Source organism: Cervus canadensis, chromosome 8 (genome assembly GCF_019320065.1).
Source record: "Cervus canadensis isolate Bull #8, Minnesota chromosome 8, ASM1932006v1, whole genome shotgun sequence".
Taxonomy (NCBI): domain Eukaryota; kingdom Metazoa; phylum Chordata; class Mammalia; order Artiodactyla; family Cervidae; genus Cervus; species Cervus canadensis.
In genome coordinates, this window is record NC_057393.1 from 92,023,957 (window position 1) to 92,051,152 (window position 27,196).

The following is a 27,196-nucleotide window of genomic DNA, read 5'->3' on the forward strand; positions in this document are numbered from 1 at the left end:
GGGGGGGGGGGGAAGAAAAGTGAAATGTGAGAAATTTGATAGAAGTACCAGGATAAAGGACATGTAAGCAAATACACTCGGTGACCACAACATGAATTCAGGAAGGTGACACTGAGAATTGTGGTGTCATAAACAGAAATGAACAGAAATAGCAGTTTGAATAACTAGTGGATCTGGGAAGAACAATACTAGTTCACTTGAGAAAGGGTGAGGACTGGTGGAATTCCCATGTTGTATTGGAGGAATCTGTGGAATCTCCCAAAATGGACATCAAACTTGAACCAGAAAATTCAAGATTGGAGGTCGAGACAGAAATAAAAGAGAGACCAAGAGATATGAACAATCGTTGCATCTGCAAGTAGATAAGACTCATTTATTCAACCAGTTTTTAACCGAGGACCTTTGATGGGGACATTGTGGGAGTACAGGGGTATGGCAGTGAGTTGAAATGCACAAGTTAAAAAGATAAAGAATGTCACGGTAGTTCAAAAGACAAGATCCAACTATGTTGTCTGAGGGTAGAATTGACTCAGTAATGGATTAGATGTGTAGATTAAAAGAGAAGAATCAAGAATTATTTTAAAAATGGTACAGATGAGCCTATCTGCAAAACAGAGACAGAGACATAGAGAACAAACATATGGACACCATGTGGGGAAAAGGGGGTGTGGTGAATTGGGAAACTGATATTGACACATATATACTACCATGTATAAAATAGATAACCAATGAGCCAACATTCACTGGATCATCAAAAAAGCAAGAGAGTTCCAGAAAAACATCTATTTCTGCTTTATTGACTATGCCAAAGCCTTTGACTGTGTAGATCCCAATAAACTGTGGAAAATTCTGAAAGAGATGGGAATACCAGACCACCTGACCTGCCTCTTGAGAAACCTATATGCAGGTCAGGAAGCAACAGTTAGGCACCTCTGGGAACAACAGACTGGTCCCAAATAGGAAAAGGAGTATGTCAAGGCTGTATATTGTCACCCTGCTTGTTTAACTTATATGCAGAGTACATCATGAGAAACGCTCGGCTGGATGAAGCACAAGCTGGAATCAAGATTGCCGGGAGAAACATTGATAACTTCAGATATGCAGATGACACCACTCTATGGCAGAGAGAGAAAAGGAACTAAAAAGCCTCTTGATGAAAGTGAAAGAGGAGAGTGAAAAAGTTGGCTTAAAGCTCAACATTCAGAAAACTAAAATCATGACATCTGGTCCCATCACTTCATGGGAAATAGATGGGGAAACAGTGTAAACAGTGTTAGGCTTTATTTTTGGGCTCCAAAATCACTGCAGATGGTGATTGGAGCCATGAAATTAAAAGATGCTTACTCCTTGGAAGGAAAGTTATGACCAACCTAGACAGCATATTAAAAAGCAGAGACATTACTTGGCCAACAAAGGTCCATCTAATCAAGGCTGTGGTTTTTCCAGCGGTCATATTTGGATGTGAGAGTTGGATTGTAGAGAAAGCTGAGTGCCAAAAAATGGATGCTTTTGAACTGTGGTGTTGGAGAAGACTCTTGAGAGTCCTTTGGACTGCAAGGAGATCCAACCAGTCCATCCTGAAGGAGATCAGTCCTGGGTGTTCATTGGAAGGACTTATGTTGAAGCTGAAACTCCAGTCCTTTGGCCACCTCATGGGAAGAGTTGACTCATTGGAAAAGACCCTGATGCTGGGAGGGATTGGGGGCAGGAGGAGAAGGGGACGACAGAGGATGAGATGGCTGGTTGGTATCATCGACTCGATGGACATGAGTTTGGGTAAACTCCGGGAGTTGGTGATGGACAGGGAGGCCTGGCGTGCTGCAATTCATGGGGCCACAGAGTCGGACACGACTGAGTGACTGAACTGAACTGAATGAGAACCTACTGTCCAGCACAGGGATCTCCACTCAATGCTCTGTGTGACACAAACGGGGAGGAAATCCAAAAAAGAGGGGATATATGTACATGTATGGCTGACTCACTTTGTTGTCCAGCAGAAACTAACATAACGTTGTAAATAAACTATACTCCAATAAAAGTTTTTTTTTTTTTTAAAAGAATGACTCCAAGGTTTTGTGGTAAGCAACTGGAGGTTGTTTTCTAGATGAAGGATGCGGGAAAGAGAAGCTCATCTGATGAGCAAGACCATGACTTCCTCTAAGCATATGAAGTCAGAGGTGCCCGGCAGGGTCTGACACTTAGTAGATGGTTAGGGTCATTTGCTACTGTTACTGCTGTTTTTGTTATGAACAAAATAGGGTAGATGGAATAGTAAGCATTCACTATGCTTACAATTTTTTCCAGTGATCAAAGGAATGGAGTAGAATTCGATCTTTTCCCTATGATCCCCACACTCTCTCAGCAACCTGTCATTGTCCCCTGAGTTCTCACCCCCATTACAAGCTGTGGGGGTTATACCTCAGCCACATTCATCACAGCTCTGCAAAGTCTACTCTGAAAAGTTTACTGGAGTACATTCACACTAATTATTTAGTAAATAAATTATTGCTCCCACAGGCCTCAAATGACAAATTTAACAAGAGAATTCAGAGAACCTATCGATACCAATAAACCAGTGTTTCTCAAAGTGGGGTCCCTGAGCCAGCATCAGCAGCATATCCTTGGAACTTGCTAGAAAGCAAATTTTGAGACCCTCTCCCAGAACCTTTGGGTCAGAAGCTCTGGAATTAAGGCCCAGAACACTGCTTTTAACAAGTCCTTCAGGTGATTCTGATGTACTTTCGAGTTGGAGAACCAATGATCTAAAAAAATCCACAAGTCATACATTACAATCTTTTGACTTTATGTGGGCAAAATGATGTCCAAAACATGGACATCATTGTAGGCTGAACACTGCTGGGCTCAGAAGTCCTCTGCATCCAGAGGGTAGTCCTGAGGCAGAGAAAAAGGGCCACAGGCACATCTCAAGGTGAGCTGGGCCAGCACAAGGCTGAACAAGTTCCCCTGAGTCCCATGAGAGCAGACCCCCACCTGCTTCTCTCCAGAAGTCACTTCATTCCTTTGCCTTTATTTTAACTTCAAAACAGAATCTTCAGTGTGGAATTCTACTGTTACCTGTCTGATCATGGTATTTTAAATAAGTAAAACATAATCTTCAGGTAAGTAATACTCCTGAAAATACATCTTACATTAAAATTCTCAAAGATAATATTTCATCTGCATGAACAGAAGTACAGAAGAGAAAGGTTATCTTTACTGACGGTGGTCGTGGGACTGACTGGAGCCAGGGGTCTGGGAAGCCGGCGTGGCTTACCTGGTAGATGCCACTGATACACATGTCCAAGGGGTCAGCGGTGCACCAAGTCCCGTCCAGGACAAAGTTTTGTCCCTGTGCCTGACACCTGAGCATGCAGGGGGCGGCAGGGTCGTTGTACTGTGGAAGCCATTCATAATAACATCCCTGGTACTGAACATCATTGTAGGCTGAACACTGCTGGGCTCGGAAGTTGTCCGCATCCAGAGGGCAGTCCTGAGGCAGAGAAAAAGGGCCACAGGCACATCTCAAGGTGAGCTGGGCCAGTGCAAGGCTGAGCAAGTTTCCCCGAGCCCCATGAGAGCAGACCCCACCTGCTTCTCTCCGAAAGTCATTTCGTTCCTTCGATTTGTTTTTTTTAACTTCAAAACAGAATCTTCAGTGTGGAATTCTACTGGTACCTCTCTGATCACGGAGGGGATCACCTCACTTATTCTGATTATTTTTCCACTCAGGTAGTTTTTTCCAGATAATTAAAGCTTACCCTACATGAATGCCAAATTCTGTTCTATTTCAACCATATTATTAATTTTCAAATACATTACACAACCTCCTTCTTTTTGAAACAAGGGGAAATGGGATTTTTTTGTTTTCCAGGTGATCTAAGGTCTTCATAGGAAATATTAATCATCATTCATGCTCAGGAGCCATTTCAACGTAAATGATAATTAGCCATTATTTTAACTGGCCCCAAACCGCTGCACTGATGTGGGAACTTGTGTTTGTTTCACTGTCTTTGTCGTCTAGTTCATCGCTTTTCGTCTCTGGCTCTCAGGCCTCCAGCCATCACTCTTTCTTTACTGGTACCCAGTGCCTGCCTGGCACTGGCTCTAGAACATGAAGAGATAACATAGCTTTTTCAAACCCTGTCTACAACAGAAGCAAAGAAACACACCCAAGGAGCTCTCATACTAATAGTAAGAAGTGTTTGTACAAGACTCGGTAACTCAAAGATCTTCTTTAATCACTAACCGATCTCATCAGATAGTTACAAAGCAAGATGCTGAATGACAAAAACATCACTTTACTCTTCAAAACTGGCACAGACTTCCCAATTAATGGGGATGAATTCACTTCCTAATCAAAGGAAACAGATACAGAAAGGTAATTTTTTTTTGTATTGTAAAAGAAATAGACATTCATTGTAAAAACTCTGCGAATAGTTTCTATTAAAAAAAATTACAAAGATTCTTATACATAAATCTTTGAAGAAATGTTTTATTTCCCAAGGACAAATTTCTGGAAGTGAAATTTCTGAGAAAAAGGGTATATTTCATGAGATTTTTCAACATATTGCCTCATTGCCCTCCAGGAAGGTCTTGATATTATTATCATCAGGCAACCTAAGTTCCCTTTTCTCAGTACCTCTTCTCAGTTTGGATATAATTTTCTAACATTTTTTCTAATCATAAGTGTTAAATAGAGTTTCAGTTTTTTTTTTTTTAATTTTCAATGCTTTAATTGGCATTTCTTTCTTACTTAGGTTTAATGTCTTTTCATGTAATTTGCTTTTTTGCATTAAGTCTTCAAAATTTTCTTGTTTTCTGCCCTTCATTTGTTTATTGGAATGTTTGTGCTTTTATTATTTTAACAGGTAAAGCTATTACATATCATACATTTCATAGTGAAGTTATCAATTCTTTGTCATCTGTACTGGAAATATTTTCCCCATTTAATTCTTGTTTTTGGTGCTTTGTGAAGTCAAGAAGTATTACATTTTTATGTAGTCATTTTAAGCTTTCTTTACTAATGAGATATGCTTTTCCCACCCTGACCTGAAAACAGATAAATACTTAAATATATTTTTCTAGTTCTTTTATAGTTTAGTGATTAAGTATAACTCTTTATTCCATTTGGAATTTATTTTGATCTATGGGGTAAGGTAGAACTCAAACTTTATTTTTTTGGAAATAGTTATTAACAGATTACCAGCCAGAATTTTAAAATATAATTTATTTTATTTATCCCCCTTTCCTACTTGATTTTTGTATTTTATTGTGCTTATGCTTTGGGCCTTCATAAAGAACCTCAAATTCTTTTTAAATGTAGGTAGGGAATAAATAAAATATAATTAATAAACTTTCCCCTGGAATTAGTTGTATTACTTTACTGTGAATCAATCTAAAATCTTATATTGTGTCCACATTTTTCTTTGTTTTAGCAAGATTAACCCTTAACCAAGGTCACACCTATGGAAGAAAGAATCAAATTAAACAGGATTAAAGTTGGATGACATTTTTTTCTTGGAATAAGGGTTTTGTCTTCCATCTAGCCATAGAGAAGATTATCAGTAATAAAATTATCTCACCTCTTTTCTCAACCAATTTTCTCGATATCTGATTCTTTGAAATCCAAACCAGAGGGTATAAGAGCAGGGTAAAAATAACTTCCCCTGCATCAGGCTCACTTACCATCCTAAGCATGCTCTAGGAACTTCAAGTGCTAGCTGTCTGACTCCTGAACATCTTAAACCCCCCAAACCAATCAAGCTTTACAAAATCAGCTATGTTTAATTAACAGAAAACAGCTAGGAAGGAACTTATATGCAGAGAACATCATGAGAAATGCCAGGCTGGATGAAGCACAAGTTGCAATCAAGATATTCGGGAGAAATATCAATAACCTCATACATGCAGATGACACCACCCTTATGGCAGAAAGTGAAGAACAACTAAAGAGCCTCTTGATGAAACTGAAAGAGGAGAGTGAAAAAGTTGGCTTAAAACTTAACATTCAGGAAACTAAGATCATGGCATCTGGTCCCATCACTTCATGGCAAATAGATGGGGAAACAATGGAAACAGTGACAGACTTTAATTTAGGGGGCTCCACAATCACTGCAGATGGTGACTGTGGCCATGAAATTAAAAGACGTTTGCTCCTTGGAAGAAAAGCTTTGACCAACCTAGACAGCATATTAAAAAGCAGAGACATTACTTTGTCAACAAAGGTCCGTCTAGTCAAAGCTGTGGTTTTTCCAGTAGACATAGACGGATGTGAGAGTTGGACCATAAAGAAGGCTGAGTGCTGAAGAATTGATGCTTTTGAGCTGTGGTGCTGGAGAAGACTCTTGAGAGTCCCTTGGACTGCAAGGAGAGCCAACCAGTCAATCCTAAAGGAAATCAGTCCTAAATATTCATTGGAAGGACTGATGCTGAAGCTGAAACTCCAATACTTTGGCCACTTGATGCAAAGAACTGACTCATTTGAAAAGACCCTGGTGCTGGGAAAGATTGAAGGTGGGAGGAGAAGGGGACAACAGAGGATGAGATGGTTGGATGGCATCACCGACTCGATGGACGTGAGTTTGAGCAAGGTCTGGGAGTTGTTGATGGAAAGGAAAGCCTGGTGTGCTGCAGTCCATGGGGTCGCAAAGAGTTGGACACGACTGAGAGACTGAATTGAACTGACAACAAGAATTAGTGAAAACTAACAATGTGCCAAGAAGTATAAAGGAGGAAAATCTATCATTAAAAAATCCCATCATCAAGACCTTTACCTTTAATATTTTAGCAATTCCTCTTCCAGTGTTTCTGCCATGATTTATTTATAGCCCATTCAACTTTGTATTCAGTTTAATCTAAAATTATAACCACATTCCCATTTTATTAATAATTCCTTGGAAAAAATTGCTTAAGGACTTCACAATAATCCATAATAAATATATAATATCTGTTTTACAGTTTTGAATTTTCTTAAACTGTGGTAAAATATGTATCACATAAAATTTACCATCCTGACCAATTTTAAGTATACTATGCAAGACTGTAAGTATGTTCACATTGCTGTACAGACACTGGGCTTCCCTGGTGGCTCAGATGGTAAAGAATCTGCCTGCAGTGCAGGAGACCCAGGTTGGACCCCTGGGTAGGGAAGATCCCCTGGAGTAGGAAATGGCAACCCACTCCGTATTTTTGCCTCGAGAATCCCATGGACAGAGGAGCCTGGCAGGCTACAGTCCATGGGATTGCAAAGAGTCGGGCATGACTGAGTAACTAATACACACACACATACACAGACATTACCTTTTGTGGGCACCTGTGCTGTCTCTTCATTTTCTCTACTTTTAAAATTTACGTACAGTAAAATTTTGGGGGGGTGCTCAATTCCATGAGATTTAACAAACCCATACAGTTGTGTAAGCACTACCACAATCAACATGTGGAACGGATCCATCATCCCATAAATGCCCTCAGGTTGCCCCTTGTAGCCAACTTCTCTCCACCCTCAGCCCTTGGCAACCACTGACTTATTTTCTGCGCCCATTAATTTTGCCTTGTCCTGTAAATGGAATCATACAGTACATAGTCTTTTGAGACTAACTCCTGTCACTTAAAATAATGCATGTGAAATCCATTCATGTTGATGTCTGTACCTGTAGTTCATTCCTTAATTGCTGAACAGTATTCCACTGTGTGTATCACACAGTTTATTTACCTATTCACCAGCTGGATGTTTGGGTTGTTTCCAGCTTCTAGCAACTATAAACACAAATGCCATAAACATTCACATATGGGTTTTGTGTGAACACAACGTTTCATTTCTCTTGGGTAAATACTCAGAAGAGGGATTGCTGAGTCTCCTTATTTTACATAATAATTTTTTGCTAAACATTTTTATGCTTTCATTTTTGTTCAAATTTAGGATACATATCTAGAAATGGATAACAAATACCAGTCTTTTCATTTTACAACTTTTTCGTGCATGCATTTTTAACTCTTGGTTGGCTAAGTATTATTTGATTGGTTGTTTCTTCAAGAAGGGTAAATGTCTCCCACATTACTGACCTTTGTACTTCACAGAGGAAAGGCAATACTGCAAGATACATTACTTTTTTTTTCATGATCCTTTCCCCTCAAAACTGTAGACATGCATCACTGACCTTTGACATTTAAATTTGCAGAAGTCTGAGTTTTATACTTTTTAACATGTATTTTATTTTTCTGCATGGAAACATATAGGGTTTTGCTTGTTAGCACTTGAAGTAAAAACTGCAATCAGGGTGTACCTGTTAATAGTTGTTTGTTTATTTTCATTTATTTTGCCCAAAATGGTTGGCCTTTTTGACTGGATACTCAAGGTCTTTATTTTCAGCACTGTATATTATTCTCAGATTATAATTTTGATTACTGCTCTTGTTCCAAGAATATCTGTAATTCTTAAGTTAGAGTTCCTTTTCTCTGCTACTATTATTGATCTATGATTTTTTTCTAATTTATATCTCATTCATTTGACCTTCTCTTATACTTCCAAGAAATTTCCTACAGACATCCCTCCACATGACTGCTTTTCTTCATGGCAGTCCACTCCAGTATTCTTGCCTGGACAATCCCATGGACATAGAGCCTGGCAGGCTACAGTCCATAGGGTTGCAAAGAGTCGGACACGACTGAAACAACTTAGCAGCAGCAGTAGTGGTTATCTTGTATTTTATTATCTGATACAATTTTTTTTTTTTTTTTTGCCACACTGTGCAGCATGAGGGATCTCAGTTCCCTGACCAGGGATTGAACCTGGGTCACAGCAGTGAAATTGAAAGCCTGGAATCCTAACTGCAAGGTCACCAGGGAACAACTCTGATACACTTTTTCTTTCTTTGTACTCCTTCATGAACTCACCCTTCTCCATCTCCGTCTCAAACTATCCTCACCTTATTTCCGTTCCAATTGCAGTTTATATCCTAGTCTCTTCATAACTATTTTCTGGGAGGTGCAATCCCTAATGGGAGTTAGAAAATATAAGGCAGGAAAGACTTTTTGGAGTGAAATGAACAGTATTACGGCTGCCTCTGAAAGCATAACCTAAATGATAGTTACATTTCTTAACTGAAATACAGACGAGGTACCCAATTAGTTTCCCCTTTTTATTTTTAAAATTTTTTGTATTTAATTTATTATATTTGAATATATATAAATATGTCTATAAATAAAATATATGTAAAACATATACATATATAATATAGTATATAAAACATATATAAATGTATACAAATATTTATATTAAAAATTTATACATGCGTTCATTCCCTTATACATTATGAAGATGAATGTTATAAAACTAAACCCATAACATTAGAGTTACAGACCTCATACTGGTTGAGAATCACCAATTTAACGTCCAAATATCAGAATTCAACAAAGATAAGATTTAGTTGTCCTTGAGGTATATGGAGGTAACAAATTGAACTAGTTCAAATTAAACTAGCAACAAATTAAACTAGTGTGACACTCCTGAGTATCTGAGTCTGTTCTGATTTTTAAACAATGAATTAGGATATATTTTATTTTGAGTTATACAATCATTCATTAATCAAAACTATTTGAGTACAATGTATGTACAATGTATGTACAATCATTCATTAATCAAAACTATTTGAGTACAATGTATGTATTAGGCACAGGGCTGAGTGCTGGTGATACAGAAATGAAAGCAAATTAGTTTTAAGATACAAAGATACAGCTCCAAATTGATGTGGCAAGTTTCATGATAAGCTTACATGGGACTTATAGAAACAAGTATCCAGGTATACAGTTCTCTTGACTGTTCACTGAGAACATCTTTCTATATTATCACAATAGGCTGACCCAGGCTTAGTATTTTCTAACACTGTGTAATTCCATCTTTGTGACTCATCAAAGGTATAAATTAAAATTTATTAAACTCCCAGCCAGGCTACATTAAATTTTAAACCAAACTGGGAGTCTGGCAGGGGAAAGTTATGAGGGTGGAGAACTCTCTCTCTCTTGGTCAAAAGGATACAGCTCCATTCTCCTGGGAAACAACAGCCTTGCCAGTGGACAAGGTCATCTATTTACATGACTTATTTCATTGTGCTTATTATGTGTGGATAAAGGAAGAAAATGGATTACAGAAAAAGTGAAAGAGTAATTTGAAGTACTCTGATTTTTTTTGGAAAGGCCCCAACTGAGGAAAGCAACTAACAGATTAGGGAAGTGATGACCAAAATCTTCTTGTATCATGCTGACTTATAACCCTAAAAAGCTTTTGATTCTAATTTCAAAAGGCAGGCAAGTTACAAAAACATGGCTTAAGACTGTATTTGAGTTCATCTAAATACAGTAACACAAAAACTGTGGAAACTTAAAAAGGATGATATTTTTTTAATAGTGTGTTAGAACTTCAGAAATAATTTTTCAGATGCATTTTTAGTAATTGTTTCATTTTAATGATTTAAATGAAAAACAAAACTAATATTGAAAAACTTAACACTAAAAGGAAAACATACATTTGCTGACAGGCAGCTATGGTTATGTCTCATAACCACTTGGTTGGGGTCTATACCCCAATGCCATCTGCTATATCCTAACTATGAGGCACTAACTTGCATCTTGAGTGTTGGGCCTGAAAATCTAAACCTAAAATGTAAATATATCTCTACTAAAATTCCCACTACAACTGCAGCAAAGTGATATGAAAAAGAAGAGCATTTCATTTCATGGATTCTCAAAATATAAAGTACCATTTTGGACACATTCCTTCTCCAGTGACTTTTTATGGTGAACCTATCATGTACTAGGATGTGGACATAAGGATACAGGAAGGTTATCTCTCAGTTCCCTTAATAAGTCAGTAGTAAGGGTTTCTTAACCCAAGCATCTGGCAGACATTTTTCACACCCTACTTCACTTTGTCCAACCTAACAACACACATTGAACCCACTGACTAGCCTCTATTGATGTGGCATGCTTTGCTTACAATTTAGCACAAAAATGAATGGCCACTTTATGAAGCATGCATGAAATGAAACACAAGTTATTTTAAAGCTAAGGACACTGAAGTCCTAATTCTCCAAGCAGGAACCTGCCAGCTTATTGTGGAAACAATTATTTTGGCTCAAAGCAGCTGAGCTTCAGAAATATGACTTATAAGTTTTTAATTTCATTCTAATTATTATTTGCAAGAGCTAATGATTATCAGTAGTATATGAAAATTCAAGAACATTGTTTCATAATTATATATTTTCTATTACAACATTCATAATACCCTGAAATTGAAGATTTTTGAAGCCATAAATTTTATAAATATATAAAAAAATGTTGATTCCACATAAGAACACATTAATAATTTTTCCCTAGAGTTTATAATTTATTGCATTCACTTGCTGATATATTGACTCAAATGCTAGTGTCTTAAAAACTGAGAAGCATATGTTTTGAAGAAAAGAAATATATTAATCTTTTAAAATAGTAGTTAACTTAAACCTATCTTTCCCATGACTGGCACTTGACTAGAATATCAAATTGCAAATTTCTGCAAGCTAAAGAGACATTCTGGCTGGTGTATGGTCCACAGTGCAAGAGAACTGAGTGTGGATTTAAATGTAATCAAATTCTGAAATAAATTTCTCCACAAAGAAACACATGAGCAAAAGAGCCATGCTCATGCCCTCTCCTAAATCATGAATTTAAAGGAGCATAACAATAAAAAGAGAAGGCACTGAAAAGGTTTCTAAAGCTTTGGAATAGCTTTCTCCTTGGTTTTTATGTAACCCCCCCTCCGCATACCTCTTCCAAGAAAAGCTGACCACAAAAGCTCAATATTTATGAAGATTTAACAGGACTTCCCTAGTGGCTCCGACGGTAAAGCATCTGCTTACAACTCGGGAGACCTGGGGTTCAAGCCCTGGGTGAGGAAGATCCCCTGGAGAAGGAAATGGCAACCCACTCCAGTACTCTTTCCTGGAAAATCCCATGGATGGAGGAGCATGGTAGGCTACAGTCCATTGGGTTGCAAAGAGTCGGACACGACTAAGCGACCTCAATGAGTCTCTAAGGCTGTTCAATGAGGGAGACCCCGGTAAGATCCCTGCTTGGGCCTGAAGAATACCATGGACTATACAGTCCATGGGGTCCCAAAGAATTGGACACAACTGAGCAACTTTCACTTTCAAGGCTGTTCAAGGTTAAGAAGACCTGATAAGCTTTCCAGGGGAAGTAGATGTCCTTCCTAATAATCTCAGAGTACTTCCCAAGTTACAGTGAAACATCTCAATATGGGAGGGGGTACGTAAGGCCTAGGGCTGCCTAAAAGATGGGGAGCAGGGATGAGAAAATTATTAATGATCTTGATGCCTTTCCTCTAAAATAATCTAACTTTTATGCAGAGAAAAAACATTACTACCCCTGTTTCTTATCAGAATCATGGAAAGAGAGGGTGTATCACAGGCCTGACCTTGTATCAGGAGCTAAGCTGAGAACATAGATCACCTCCACCACACACTTGTTTTCCTGTAAATACCTCAGAACACACTACACTCTCATTTAATTTTTTTTTTTTATATTTGGTATAGAATCTTCCCTATCTTCAAATATGTATTCAAATTAGATGAGCTCAGGGAGCAAGAAAAAATTTGGAGATTCTTGGGCCCAAAAGTAAATTTTAAAATATAGGCTAAGATATGGACAAAACAGACTAAATAATACTGCATAAATACTTTAAAAAGCGGGGGGGGGGGGACTACTTCAGGAATGGTGACTCTAAATACAGTAGCAATATTTAGGACAGACCTGTTTTGGGGTCCCTACAATTACTTTACTGTGAAATATTTTAGATCCAAAAAAGGTCAGGAGGACAATGCAAACTCTTGTACACACCAGTAAGCTTCATCATTTCTTAAAAGTTTTCTTCAGATTTAAGAAACGTGTCGTTACAAACATGGTGGAAGCCCCCTGCCAAACTTCCTCAATCCTATTCCCCGGCCTCCTTCCCCTTGGTGACAAGTAACAAAGTAAACAGTATCATAGTTTGCCTAACCTTTCACAGCTTGATTTTTTTGTCTCAACACTATGTTTCTGAAAATCCATGTTGATAGATGCAGTTCTAACCCATTCAATCTTACGACTCCAGAGTAATCCAATTTATAAATATAGCCTGATTCATCAATTCTTTTCATTTTTTTATTGATCAATTTTCTTAAAAGCCTATGAAGATTTACGTTGGTTCTGCAATGAGCAATCTTTTACTGTCACCTACGGTACTACAATTCCAGGATTCCTTGGTGGCTCAGTGTTAAAGAATACATTTGTAATGCAGGAGACATGGGTTCAATCTCTGTGTCAGGAAGATCCCCAAAGGAAATGGCAACCCACTCCAGCATTCTAGACTGGGAAATCCATGGACAGAGGAACCTGGTAGGCCACAGTCCATGGAGTTGCAAAGAGTCGGACTCAACTGAGTGACTGAACAACTCCAACAAAGGGTACATTTGCACTCATTTTTTGGGATACGTACTCTAGTGAGACTGCTCTGTTGTGGACATTGAGAGCTTCACTAGTAGCAGATAATGACAAACTGTCAATTTTAAGGTTGTAATAAACCCATTTTCATTCCCTTTAGTAAGTGGCAGGAAAAGGTTCTTGGTTTTTACACATCAGGCCAATATTTGGCATTTTTAAACGTAAAAGAATTTGGCCGACTCCTCACTGGGAAGACCCAGGGACTCGTGGAGAGGGAGGTGGGAGGGGGGATGCGGGATGGGAATAACGTTAAATCTATGGCTGATTCATCAAGTGGTATGACAGAAAAAATAATAAATAATATAATAATAACAAATAAAGAAAAAAAATAAAGAATATGAAATATCTTTATATTTTTTTGGCATTTGTTGTTAGTGAGGTTAGTATTTTTCACGTTTAGACTATGGCAGATTCTCCGTTCTGCTGAATTCCATTTTCATATCCTTTTCCCATTCTTCTATTAAGCTATTTGCTATTTGTTTTATTGTATTTCAAGTACTCTCATACAACTAAATTCTTATTGGTTATAATTGCAATTATTGGGATTTTCTCACACTCTATGCGCTTTTCTTCTTTTTTCCTTTTTTTTTTTGTGCTGACATCACAGGACATGCATGCAGGATCCTAGTTCCCCCACGAGGGATCAAACCCCGACCCCTGCAGTTGAAGCGCAGTGTCTTAACCACTGGACCACCAGGGTAAGTCCCCATAGTATACATTTGTATGACACAAAGGTGTTTGCTTAACCTGCTTGAATTTATAAATATTTTCCTTCGTAATTTATGCCCTTTGTATCTTAGTTAAGGACACAAACATCACCCAGAGATCATACAGATATTCTATATATTCTTTTTCTAAATGCTTTAAGATTTACTTTTCATAAGTAGATTTTAATCCACCTGGAATTTATTCTTTAATGGATTGACATTTTCTAATATTTTTCCTTTGGATATTAATAATCATATTTGAACCCCATGTATTGAATGTTCACCCTTTCTCCACCAATTTTTAAATTGCGGTATAGTTGACATTAATTCTGGAAAAGGAAATGGCAACCCACTCCAGTATTCTTGCCTGGAAAATCCCACGGACTGAGGTTTCTGGTAGGCCACAATCCATGGGGTCGCAAAGAGTTTAGTCAATAGAGAACACTTCTATCACAAGGATCCCTCAAGTTGCTTTTTACAGTTGTATCTCCTTTCCACCCACCCCACTGCTTCTTTAATACCAGGCAATTACTGATCTGTTCTACATGTCTATAATCTTTGCATTTGAAGAACATTACATACAGTTCCGGCAGGGAGCACGGTGAGAAGCGGATGGCAGCCTTCAACCCGGGGACCCTCCAGGTCCTCTGGCCTCCGGTGGGCAGGTGAACAGGGGCCCCGGACGGCACCTCCTGCGGGCGGGTGAACTGGGGGCCCCTGGGCCAGGACCCCGGAGGGTAGGTGAACTGGCGGCGCACTCACTCAGCTTGGGTTCCGTCTTGCGAGGCCTCAGAGCTCTCACCACCGCCACCCACTGGAAGTCGCAGCAAACCTCACCCTCACCCTCACCTCTGCCGCCTAATGGCGGCGGCCGCTCAGAGCCTGGATCTCGCTGACCAACCACCGGGTTTCTTGGCCCAAGGCTGCAGGGCTTAGGCCAAGCCTCCGCCAGGCCCCCGCGGGTGGGTGTGGACGCCTTGGACCCGTGCAGATCCGGTACCTGAGGTGACCGCTCACGCATGAAGACTGACAAAGACCTTAACGGCCCGGAAGGTGAGCGGGGCCGTCGTGGGCGACAGGTAGAAATGAACGGTTCAAAAGATATTAACAGAAATGGTGGAATAACTTACCGCATGCAGCCAATAGGAACTGCCCATCGCCCTTTGGGAAGACTTACTGTCCATTTATAGAAGGCCTATGTTTATAATATGAAAAAGCTGCTCTCAACTTTTCACTCAACCTTGCAAAAGGAAACTCGCGCTATATCTAGGCCTTTTAGATACAAAGAGGTTGCTGAAGTATGATAAAGTCAAGTTAGAAAATCGTGTATCTTGTAAATGCCCATTTTTTTTTAAACCATAGAAAAGACATGTCTTCTGGAAATGGAGTTGTTTGACCACTGTAAAATAGTAAAAAAGTTATAGATTAAAAGTCACACAGACTTGATGCAACAAAGATTGTACTGTATACATCAACCAAGGTAGAAATCCTAAAGGAAAAGACTGACAGATTTAATTACATTAAAAGAAACACACATAGCATTTTCTATCTCACCTATAGATAAAGGGATAAGTATGTGAATATCCAGACTTCCCAGGTGGCACTAGTGTTAAAGAATCTGCCCGCCAATGCAGGAGACATAAGAGAGACAGGTTCTATCCCTGGCTCAGGAACATCCCCTAGAGAACGAAATGGCTACTCACTCCAATAGTCTTGCCTGGGAAATCCCATGGACAGAGCCAGGCAGGCTACAGTCCATGTGGTTGCAAAAAGTCACACATGACTTAGGGACTAAACAACACCAACAAATGTGAATATCCATGCGAAAATGCAGTAGTAAAACCACAAGCATATGAACTGGAAGAAAACACACCAAAGTGCCTCTAAGGATGGAGGGAACAGGACAAGGAGTGAAGGCTGTTAGGGAAACACACAAAAGGAATACCAACGGACTATTTTATTCTCCTCCCACCCCTCCCTTAAAAAAATCTGACACAAACAAGACAAAACGTTCAATTTGATGAAGTCAGATGGATGTTAGTTTTCTCCGAACTTCTATGGATTTTGAAATTTCTTTTTAAAAATTTGGGGATAAAAGGCAATAATTAGAGAAGAATGTAAGCCTTAACCACATTTAATGCAGGTAAGTGTGTCCATGCCTAGGAAGGGAATCAGAAATTAATAAAAATGTTTGCAGCCGCTACCTTTAGGTGGAAGGATACTGAGCTATTTTACTTCTTTCGTATTTGTGTCTCTGCATTTTATAAAGTTCTTTTGTAAAGCCAACACTTCAATATTTTAATCAAAAACAAGCAAGCAAACAAACAAAACCACATCATGTTGACATACAGAAAAGCTCAAGTCAGACAGGATTCATAGGTGAGTTCTACGTTAGAGGCCAGGAGGGTTTATTATGCAGGAAACCCTGACATCTAATAAACTGAAGCAAGGGACTCCACTAGATATTACACAGATTTCCTTAAGCCTTTAGGCCAAATTACCTCATCCAACCAAAAAAAAAAAAAACCCCAAAAAACAGTGTTTTCAGTTTTACACACACACACGAATACATATATATATATATATATATATATATTCATATTTGCATTTTTCCCCATGGAATTCATTACAGTGTGTTCACAGAAATCCTTTGTTATACCTAGGTCTTTGATGATTACCTTTTTTACATGGAATGATTATAATTGCTTACTCTAACCTTCTATTTTATCCCTTTCCACTTGCTTTCTCCTTAATAATCAGAAGATTGTTCTCTAGGTCTCTGAGTCTTCATGTTTCTCAGTGAATAAATTGGTGGGTGTTTATTAATTCCAGCTATAAATGATATCTAAAGACATATATCTTTTTTTATTTTGATTTTATTCACGTGGTTTGATCAACCTGGCTTTCTCAATGTTCCTGAAAATCACATTATGTCATTTTCTTCTGGCAGAGTCAAGTTCCATTGTGTACATAGGTCTCTTTTTCTTTATCCATTTATCTCCCAATAAAAAATATCTTTATGTGGTTGTAAAGTGTAGTCCAGTGCATGCTTGGTTGCACATATATTTCAAAATGTCCCCACCCCCAGCCTCGTAGTTGACCGCATGTGCCTGCGCGCACAGACAGACACACATGGACACACACACACACACACACATGCTCACACACACACAAAAACACCACTCCATCCAGACAGCTCAGCTGGAAACCACAGGTAAGGGAGATGGAGAAAGAGGGAGAGAGAAACAGCAAGAGAACCACACAGGCTTCCCAACCCACGGCCTCCACACCCTCGGCCCTCCATTCTGGGTATCCCCCTGGACCCCAGTCGGCCCGCCCACACCCTTGCCCCCTGACACACTCGCACACCCACTCTCACACACTCACCCTCTGGCCTTTGGGCGGGGGCTGGGTCTTGCCTTAGGAAGCCAAGCCGAAGGGGACCTTTGAAACCTCGGCTGCCAAGACGTCTTGGGGACGCCACGGTGGGGGAGGGGGGCGCTCTGCCAGCCCCAGGGCACCGCGTGCAGCTGGGGCCCGGGGCCCAAGGCTGACGCCCCCTCCCTTGGGGAAGCTGCTTCTTCAGCCTGGCCTCTCTCTGAGGTGGGTCAGGGACTGTGCCACTGTGTCTGTCTCGGATCGGATGCCATCCTCGCTCCTGTGTCTGCCTCCCGTCTTCTGTCCGTCAGTCGCTGTGTCTCCCTCTGTGTGTGTGTGGGTGTGTGTGCGCGCGCGCGCGCGTGTGTGTGGTGTTGGATCAGAGTGCGGGAAGCTGCGTTGCCTAGAACAGAGGTTAGTTATAAATTAAGGAGATGTAGAGCCAGAATGCGCTTCCCAGGTGGTGCTAGCAGTAAAGAACCTGTCTGCCCATGCAGGGAATGAAGGAGATGTGGGTTTGATACCTGGGTTGGGAAGATCCCCTGGAGGACGACATGACAACCTACTTCAGCATGCTTGCCTGGAGGCTCCTACAGTAAGAGGAGCCTGGCGGGCTACAGCCCATGGGGTCACAACAGTCAGGCAGGCAGGACTGAAGCAACGTGGCACACAAGCATGCACACAGAGGCAGAGTATGAAGGATCTTGATTCTGGGCAGAAAGTTAATATCTCATTGTGGGTTCTTAGGCAGACAAGCAGCAGCAAGGCAGTCACAGCCTTCTGAGAGAAGAACAGGTAAGACAGAGGGTTAAATTTAGAGGCGGTTTGTAAGTGGGCAGTGACAGCAATGCTTAAAACCATGTAACGTCCACTTGTTAACTCCTTGACTCCAGAATCCACAAAACCGGGTCCTCCTTTGCACGTATTATAGGAAGCACTTGAAGACAAGAAGGACTTGGTGCTTACCAAGCTAGTGGAGGACGGAATTGCTTTTGCCTTTGCAAGAGCATTAGTGCCTGTGCAGACATAGGTTCCTTCACTTTCAAGGGAAAGGTTCTGCAACAAAAGGGATCCATTGAAAAGCAAGGAAATAGTGTCACTCAGAGATTCTCCTATCATCAACCAAGCAACATTAGGATGAGGCACACCATCGGAATAAAACCAGATATGACCCGAACGCCCTCAAGCCGTAGCCTATCTGCCAGCCAACAGGGCCTTTGGCCAGCCGGCCAGCCAGTCAGCGGGCATGGCGGGTAGCAGCGTGCCAACTTTTGGATCGCCACGGCCATAGCCCCTCTGCGGGAGGATGACCGGGGCCCCGACTCCCAACGCAGACCTGGGTTGCCTCCAAGAGGCCGGAGGGCCACTCCGCATTCGGATTGCAAGAAACAAGATGACCGTCCGGTATGCTTGGACCCCACATGATATGCAACCCCCCAGCTCCACACCCTTCCCCCTCCATTCTGGGTATGCCCCCCCACCCCGGACCCCAGTCGGCCCGCCCACACCCTTGCCCCCTGACACACTCGCACACACACTCTCACACACTCACCCTCTGGCCTTTGAGCGGGGGCTGGGTCTTGCCTTAGCTAGCCAAGCCGAAGGGGACCTTTGAGACCTCGGCTGCCAAGACGTCTTGGGGATCCCACAGGGCTCTGCCAGCCCCAGGGCACCGCGTGCAGCTGGGGCCCGGGGCCCAAGGCTGATGCCCCCTCCCTTGGGGAAGCTGCTGCTTCCGCCTGGCCCCTCTCTCAGGTGGGTCCGGGACTGTGCCATTGTGTCTGTCTCGGATCGGATGCCATCCTCTCTCCCGTGTCTGCCTCCCGTTTTCTGTCCGTCAGTCGCTGTGTCTCCCTCTGTGTGTGTGTGTGTGTGTGTCTGTGTGTGTCTGCGTGCGCGCGCGCGCCCGACTGTCTGTCCGGCTGCATCTCCCTCTCCCTGTCTTCGAGTCTGTCTCTGAACCTCAGTCTCTCTCTGCCTCTGTGTCTCCTGACCCCCGGCCTCTCACAGGTTGCTGGGGCCCTGGCTCTGGCTGACGAGCTTGCGCCAGCCGGCTTGTCTCACTTGGCGTGGGTGCGTGAGGCGAGTGTCTTGTGTGTCTGTCCGTGTGCCTGCCTGTCGGCCGTCTGCTCTCTCAGGCCGGTCCTGTGCTTGGCGGGCGGCGTGGGGGCAAGTGGGGCCTGGATAGGGCGAAGGGGCGGGGCTGACGCGCTCCTGTCGGCCGCGCTGCTGGCTCCCCGTGGGTTTGGGCACCGGGCAGGTGCCGGGCAGGCTGGGCGCTCAGGGCTCCAGCTGGGCTGCGCAGGAGGCCCAGAGGAGGCTCAGAGGCCCGCGGGCGGCGGGCAGCGGGCAGCGGGCAGCGGCGGGCCCGGAAGCCAGAGACCTCCGGGGCCACCTGGCCCTGTGCAGCGAACGGGCTGGGGGTGGGGGCGCCGCCCAGCGGGGGCGGGCCTGCAGAGGCCCGGGGTGGGAGAGCGCCGAGACCTCCGCGCCCGTCCCGCCCCCGCACGCACGCACGGGGGTGGTGAGCGGGGGCGGGGCGGCGTCGGCCGGCCGCCGGGCTGCCGGCCCTGGCCGGCCGGAGTCCGGTGGCGGGTCGTCCGGCTCAGGTACAGCGCGCGGCCCCTGGAGAGGTGCGGCCGGCTGGCCCGCCCGGCAGGCAGGTCACAGCGAAAGGGAGGCGCGGCGCGGCGCGGGGCTCTTAGGGCGCTTGGAGGCAGCCGCCTCTGTCTACGGCCATACCACCCTGAACGCGCCCGATCTCGTCTGATCTCGGAAGCTAAGCAGGGTCGGGCCTGGTTAGTACTTGGATGGGAGACCGCCTGGGAATACCGGGTGCTGTAGGCTTTTTGCCTCCCCTCTCCTTTAGCCCCCGCCCCCTCTCCCGCCCCACGCCTCCCCCAGCCCCACCCCTGGCGTGGCCTGCACCGCAAGCCCCCGCCCCAACCCTGGCCCCTCGCACCCCACCGCGCTCACAGCCGTCGGTCGCCTGCCTTCCAGCCGGCGGCCCTCGCAGGCAGCAGCGGGCGTCCCATCCCTTGGATCCCCCCGGCCCCAGCCCCTCCGCGGGTGGGTGACCCGGGCCTGGGGGGCGGGGTCCGACGCCCGCCACAGACCTGGGCTGCCTCCGTGCGGCCCGAGAGCCCCTCCGCTTTCGCCTTCCAAAAAACCAGATGACCTGCCAGTCTCCGTCTGGGGCTCCCTAGGCAAGCCTCAGGTAATCCTGGGGGGGGGGGGGGCGGCTGCCCCACGCCCCAGCCCCACCCGCAACCCTAGTGCCATCCTCGCACGCGACTGCGCGTGCTCTCCCGCGGGCTCACACACACACACACACACACACACACACACACACACACACCCCACACACACCCACACACCCACCCCGCCGCCGAGACAGGTCAGGAGCCAGAAACCACAGGTAAGGGAGATGGAGAAAGAGGGAGAGAGAAACAGCAAGAGAACCACACAGGCTTCCCAACCCACGGCCTCCACACCCTCGGCCCTCCATTCTGGGTATCCCCCTGGACCCCAGTCGGCCCGCCCACACCCTTGCCCCCTGACACACTCGCACACACACTCTCACACACTCACCCTCTGGCCTTTGGGCGGGGGCTGGGTCTTGCCTTAGGAAGCCAAGCCGAAGGGGACCTTTGAGACCTCGGCTGCCGAGACGTCTTGGGGACGCCACGGTGGGGGGGGGGGGCTCTGCCAGCCCCAGGGCACCGCGTGCAGCTGGGGCCCGGGGCCCAAGGCTGACGCCCCCTCCCTTGGGGAAGCTGCTTCTTCAGCCTGGCCTCTCTCTGAGGTGGGTCAGGGACTGTGCCACTGTGTCTGTCTCGGATCGGATGCCATCCTCGCTCCTGTGTCTGCCTCCCGTCTTCTGTCCGTCAGTCGCTGTGTCTCCCTCTGTGTGTGTGTGTGTGTGCGCGCGCGCGCGCGTGTGTGTGGTGTTGGATCAGAGTGCGGGAAGCTGCGTTGCCTAGAACAGAGTTTAGTTATAAATTAAGGAGATGTAGAGCCAGAATGCGCTTCCCAGGTGGTGCTAGCAGTAAAGAACCTGTCTGCCCATGCAGGGAATGAAGGAGATGTGGGTTTGATACCTGGGTTGGGAAGATCCCCTGGAGGACGACATGACAACCTACTTCAGCATGCTTGCCTGGAGGCTCCTACAGTAAGAGGAGCCTGGCGGGCTACAGCCCATGGGGTCACAACAGTCAGGCAGGCAGGACTGAAGCAACGTGGCACACAAGCATGCACACAGAGGCAGAGTATGAAGGATCTTGATTCTGGGCAGAAAGTTAATATCTCATTGTGGGTTCTTAGGCAGACAAGCAGCAGCAAGGCAGTCACAGCCTTCTGAGAGAAGAACAGGTAAGACAGAGGGTTAAATTTAGAGGCGGTTTGTAAGTGGGCAGTGACAGCAATGCTTAAAACCATGTAACGTCCACTTGTTAACTCCTTGACTCCAGAATCCACAAAACCGGGTCCTCCTTTGCACGTATTATAGGAAGCACTTGAAGACAAGAAGGACTTGGTGCTTACCAAGCTAGTGGAGGACGGAATTGCTTTTGCCTTTGCAAGAGCATTGGTGCCTGTGCAGACATAGGTTCCTTCACTTTCAAGGGAAAGGTTCTGCAACAAAAGGGATCCATTGAAAAGCAAGGAAATAGTGTCACTCAGAGATTCTCCTATCATCAACCAAGTAACATTAGGATGAGGCACACCATCGGAATAAAACCAGATATGACCCGAACGCCCTCAAGCCGTAGCCTATCTTCCAGCCAACAGGGCCTTTGGCCAGCCGGCCAGCCAGTCAGCGGGCATGGCGGGTAGCAGCGTGCCAACTTTTGGATCGCCACGGCCATAGCCCCTCTGCGGGAGGATGACCGGGGCCCCGACTCCCAACGCAGACCTGGGTTGCCTCCAAGAGGCCGGAGGGCCACTCCGCATTCGGATTGCAAGAAACAAGATGACCGTCCGGTATGCTTGGACCCCACATGATATGCAACCCCCCAGCTCCACACCCTTCCCCCTCCATTCTGGGTATCCCGCCCCGGCCTCCCCCCCCTCCCCGCCCCCCCCCCCACCCCCCGACCCCAGTCGGCCCGCCCACACCCTTGCCCCCTGACACTCTCACACACACACTCTCACACACTCACGCTCTGGCCTTTGGGCGGGGGCTGGGTCTTGCCTTATTAGGAAGCCAAGCCGAAGGGGACCTTTGAGACCTCGGCTGCCAAGACGTCTTGGGGATCCCACGGGGCTCTGCCAGCCCCAGGGCACCGCGTGCAGCTGGGGCCCGGGGCCCCAGGCTGATGCCCCCTCCCTTGGGGAAGCTGCTGCTTCCGCCTGGCCCCTCTCTCAGGTGGGTCAGGGACTGTGCCATTGTGTCTGTCTCGGATCGGATGCCATCCTCTCTCCCGTGTCTGCCTCCCGTTTTCTGTCCGTCAGTCGCTGTGTCTCCCTCTGTGTGTGTGTGTGTGTCTGTGTGTGTCTGTGTGTGTCTGCGTGCGCGCGCGCGCCCGACTGTCTGTCCGGCTGCATCTCCCTCTCCCTGTCTTCGAGTCTGTCTCTGAACCTCAGTCTCTCTCTGCCTCTGTGTCTCCTGACACCCGGCCTCTCACAGGTTGCTGGGGCCCTGGCTCTGGCTGACGAGCTTGCGCCAGCCGGCTTGTCTCACTTGGCGTGGGTGCGTGAGGCGGGTGTCTTGTGTGTCTGTCCGTGTGCCTGCCTGTCGGCCGTCTGCTCTCTCAGGACGGTCCTGTGCTTGGCGGGCGGCGTGGGGGCAAGTGGGGCCTGGATAGGGCGAAGGGGCGGGGCTGACGCGCTCCTGTCGGCCGCGCTGCTGGCTCCCCGTGGGTTTGGGCACCGGGCAGGTGCCGGGCAGGATGGGCGCTCAGGGCTCCAGCTGGGCTGCGCAGAGGCCCATGAGGGAGCTCAGAGGCCCGCGGGCGCGGGCATGACGGGCAGCGCAGCGGGCAGCGGCGGGCCCCGGAAGCCAGAGATACCTCCGGGGCCACCTCCCCTGTGCAGCGAAACGGCTGGGGTGGGGGCGCGCCCAGTCAATTACTTAATCCGGGGGCGGGCCTGCAAGAGCCCGGGGTGGGAGAGCGCCGAGACCCTCCGCGCCGTCCGCCCGCACGCACGCACGGGATGGTGAGCTGGGGCGGGGGCGGCGTCGGCCGGCGCGGGGCTGCCGGCCCTGGCCGGCCGGAGTCGGTGGCGGGTCGTCCCGGCTCAAGGTAACAGCGCGCGGCCCCCTGAGAGGTGGGCCGGGTTCGGCTGGCCCGCCCGGGCGGCAGGTCACAGCGAAAGGGAGGCGCGGCGGCGGCGCGGGGCCTTAGGGCGCTTGGAGGCAGCCGCCTCCGTCTACGCCAATACCACCCTGAACGCGCCCGATCTCGTCTGATCTGGAAGCTAAGCCAGGGTCGGGCCTGGTTAGTACTTGGATGGGAGATCCGCCTGGGAATACCGGGTGCTGTAGGCTTTTTGCCTCCCCCCTCCTTTAGCCCCCGCCCCCTCTCCCGCCCCACACCTCCCCCAGCCCCACCCCTGGCGTGGCCTGCACCGCAAGCCCCCGCCCCAACCCTGGCCCCTCGCACCCCACCGCGCCCACAGCCGTCGGTCGCCTGCCTTCCAGCCGGCGGCCCTCGCAGGCAGCAGCGGGCGTCCCATCTCTTGGATCCCCCCGGCCCCAGCCCCTCCGCGGGTGGGTGACCCGGGCCTGGGGGGCGGGGGCCGACGCCCGCCACAGACCTGGGCTGCCTCCGTGCGGCCCGAGAGCCCCTCCGCTTTCGCCTTCCAAAAAACCAGATGACCTTCCAGTCTCCGTCTGGGGCTCCCTAGGCAAGCCTCAGGTAATCCTGGGGAGGGGGGGGGGCGGCTGCCCCACGCCCCAACCCCACCCGCAACCCTAGTGCCATCCTCGCACGCGACTGCGCATGCTCTCCCGCGGGCTCACACACACACACACACACACACACACACACACACACACACACACACACACACACACACACACACACACACACACACACACACACACACACACACACACACACACACACACACACACACACACACACCCCCCGCCGCCGAGACAGGTCAGGAGCCAGAAACCACAGGTAAGGGAGATGGAGAAAGAGGGAGAGAGAAACAGCAAGAGAACCACACAGGCTTCCCAACCCACGGCCTCCACACCCTCGGCCCTCCATTCTGGGTGTCCCCCTGGACCCCAGTCGGCCCGCCCACACCCTTGCCCCCTGACACACTCGCACACACACTCTCACACACTCACCCTCTGGCCTTTGGGCGGGGGCTGGGTCTTGCCTTAGGAAGCCAAGCCGAAGGGGACCTTTGAAACCTCGGCTGCCAAGACGTCTTGGGGACGCCACGGTGGGGGGGGGGGCGCTCTGCCAGCCCCAGGGCACCGCGTGCAGCTGGGGCCCGGGGCCCAAGGCTGACGCCCCCTCCCTTGGGGAAGCTGCTTCTTCAGCCTGGCCTCTCTCTGAGGTGGGTCAGGGACTGTGCCACTGTGTCTGTCTCGGATCGGATGCCATCCTCGCTCCTGTGTCTGCCTCCCGTCTTCTGTCCGTCAGTCGCTGTGTCTCCCTCTGTGTGTGTGTGGGTGTGTGTGCGCGCGCGCGCGCGTGTGTGTGGTGTTGGATCAGAGTGCGGGAAGCTGCGTTGCCTAGAAGAGAGTTTAGTTATAAATTAAGGAGATGTAGAGCCAGAATGCGCTTCCCAGGTGGTGCTAGCAGTAAAGAACCTGTCTGCCCATGCAGGGAATGAAGGAGATGTGGGTTTGATACCTGGGTTGGGAAGATCCCCTGGAGGACGACATGACAACCTACTTCAGCATGCTTGCCTGGAGGCTCCTACAGTAAGAGGAGCCTGGCGGGCTACAGCCCATGGGGTCACAACAGTCAGGCAGGCAGGACTGAAGCAACGTGGCACACAAGCATGCACACAGAGGCAGAGTATGAAGGATCTTGATTCTGGGCAGAAAGTTAATATCTCATTGTGGGTTCTTAGGCAGACAAGCAGCAGCAAGGCAGTCACAGCCTTCTGAGAGAAGAACAGGTAAGACAGAGGGTTAAATTTAGAGGCGGTTTGTAAGTGGGCAGTGACAGCAATGCTTAAAACCATGTAACGTCCACTTGTTAACTCCTTGACTCCAGAATCCACAAAACCGGGTCCTCCTTTGCACGTATTATAGGAAGCACTTGAAGACAAGAAGGACTTGGTGCTTACCAAGCTAGTGGAGGACGGAATTGCTTTTGCCTTTGCAAGAGCATTAGTGCCTGTGCAGACATAGGTTCCTTCACTTTCAAGGGAAAGGTTCTGCAACAAAAGGGATCCATTGAAAAGCAAGGAAATAGTGTCACTCAGAGATTCTCCTATCATCAACCAAGTAACATTAGGATGAGGCACACCATCGGAATAAAACCAGATATGACCCGAACGCCCTCAAGCCGTAGCCTATCTTCCAGCCAACAGGGCCTTTGGCCAGCCGGCCAGCCAGTCAGCGGGCATGGCGGGTAGCAGCGTGCCAACTTTTGGATCGCCACGGCCATAGCCCCTCTGCGGGAGGATGACCGGGGCCCCGACTCCCAACGCAGACCTGGGTTGCCTCCAAGAGGCCGGAGGGCCACTCCGCATTCGGATTGCAAGAAACAAGATGACCGTCCGGTATGCTTGGACCCCACATGATATGCAACCCCCCAGCTCCACACCCTTCCCCCTCCATTCTGGGTATCCCGCCCCGGCCTCCCCCCCCCTCCCCGCCCCCCCCCGCCCCCCCACCCCCGACCCCAGTCGGCCCGCCCACACCCTTGCCCCCTGACACTCTCACACACACACTCTCACACACTCACGCTCTGGCCTTTGGGCGGGGGCTGGGTCTTGCCTTATTAGGAAGCCAAGCCGAAGGGGACCTTTGAGACCTCGGCTGCCAAGACGTCTTGGGGATCCCACGGGGCTCTGCCAGCCCCAGGGCACCGCGTGCAGCTGGGGCCCGGGGCCCAAGGCTGATGCCCCCTCCCTTGGGGAAGCTGCTGCTTCCGCCTGGCCCCTCTCTCAGGTGGGTCAGGGACTGTGCCATTGTGTCTGTCTCGGATCGGATGCCATCCTCTCTCCCGTGTCTGCCTCCCGTTTTCTGTCCGTCAGTCGCTGTGTCTCCCTCTGTGTGTGTGTGTGTGTGTGTCTGTGTGTGTCTGCGTGCGCGCGCGCGCCCGACTGTCTGTCCGGCTGCATCTCCCTCTCCCTGTCTTCGAGTCTGTCTCTGAACCTCAGTCTCTCTCTGCCTCTGTGTCTCCTGACACCCGGCCTCTCACAGGTTGCTGGGGCCCTGGCTCTGGCTGACGAGCTTGCGCCAGCCGGCTTGTCTCACTTGGCGTGGGTGCGTGAGGCGAGTGTCTTGTGTGTCTGTCCGTGTGCCTGCCTGTCGGCCGTCTGCTCTCTCAGGACGGTCCTGTGCTTGGCGGGCGGCGTGGGGGCAAGTGGGGCCTGGATAGGGCGAAGGGGCGGGGCTGACGCGCTCCTGTCGGCCGCGCTGCTGGCTCCCCGTGGGTTTGGGCACC

At 47.5% G+C, this 27,196-nt stretch overlaps 1 long non-coding RNA gene, 1 other non-coding gene and 1 pseudogene across 2 annotated transcripts; all 3 read left to right on the forward strand.

The window, feature by feature from the left end:
* The first annotated feature begins 17,743 nt into the window (after window positions 1-17,743).
* LOC122446715 lies at window positions 17,744-26,969 on the forward strand. Its single transcript, XR_006270983.1, has 7 exons — window positions 17,744-17,840; window positions 18,821-19,019; window positions 21,244-21,420; window positions 22,397-22,595; window positions 22,815-22,980; window positions 26,108-26,306; window positions 26,532-26,969. It is a non-coding gene; the product is annotated as an uncharacterized LOC122446715 (long non-coding RNA).
* On the forward strand, window positions 20,344-20,462 carry LOC122446848. Its single transcript, XR_006271009.1, has one exon. It is a non-coding gene; the product is annotated as a 5S ribosomal RNA (ribosomal RNA).
* Window positions 23,983-24,102, forward strand: LOC122446900 (annotated as a pseudogene).
* Window positions 26,970-27,196: the final 227 nt, after the last annotated feature.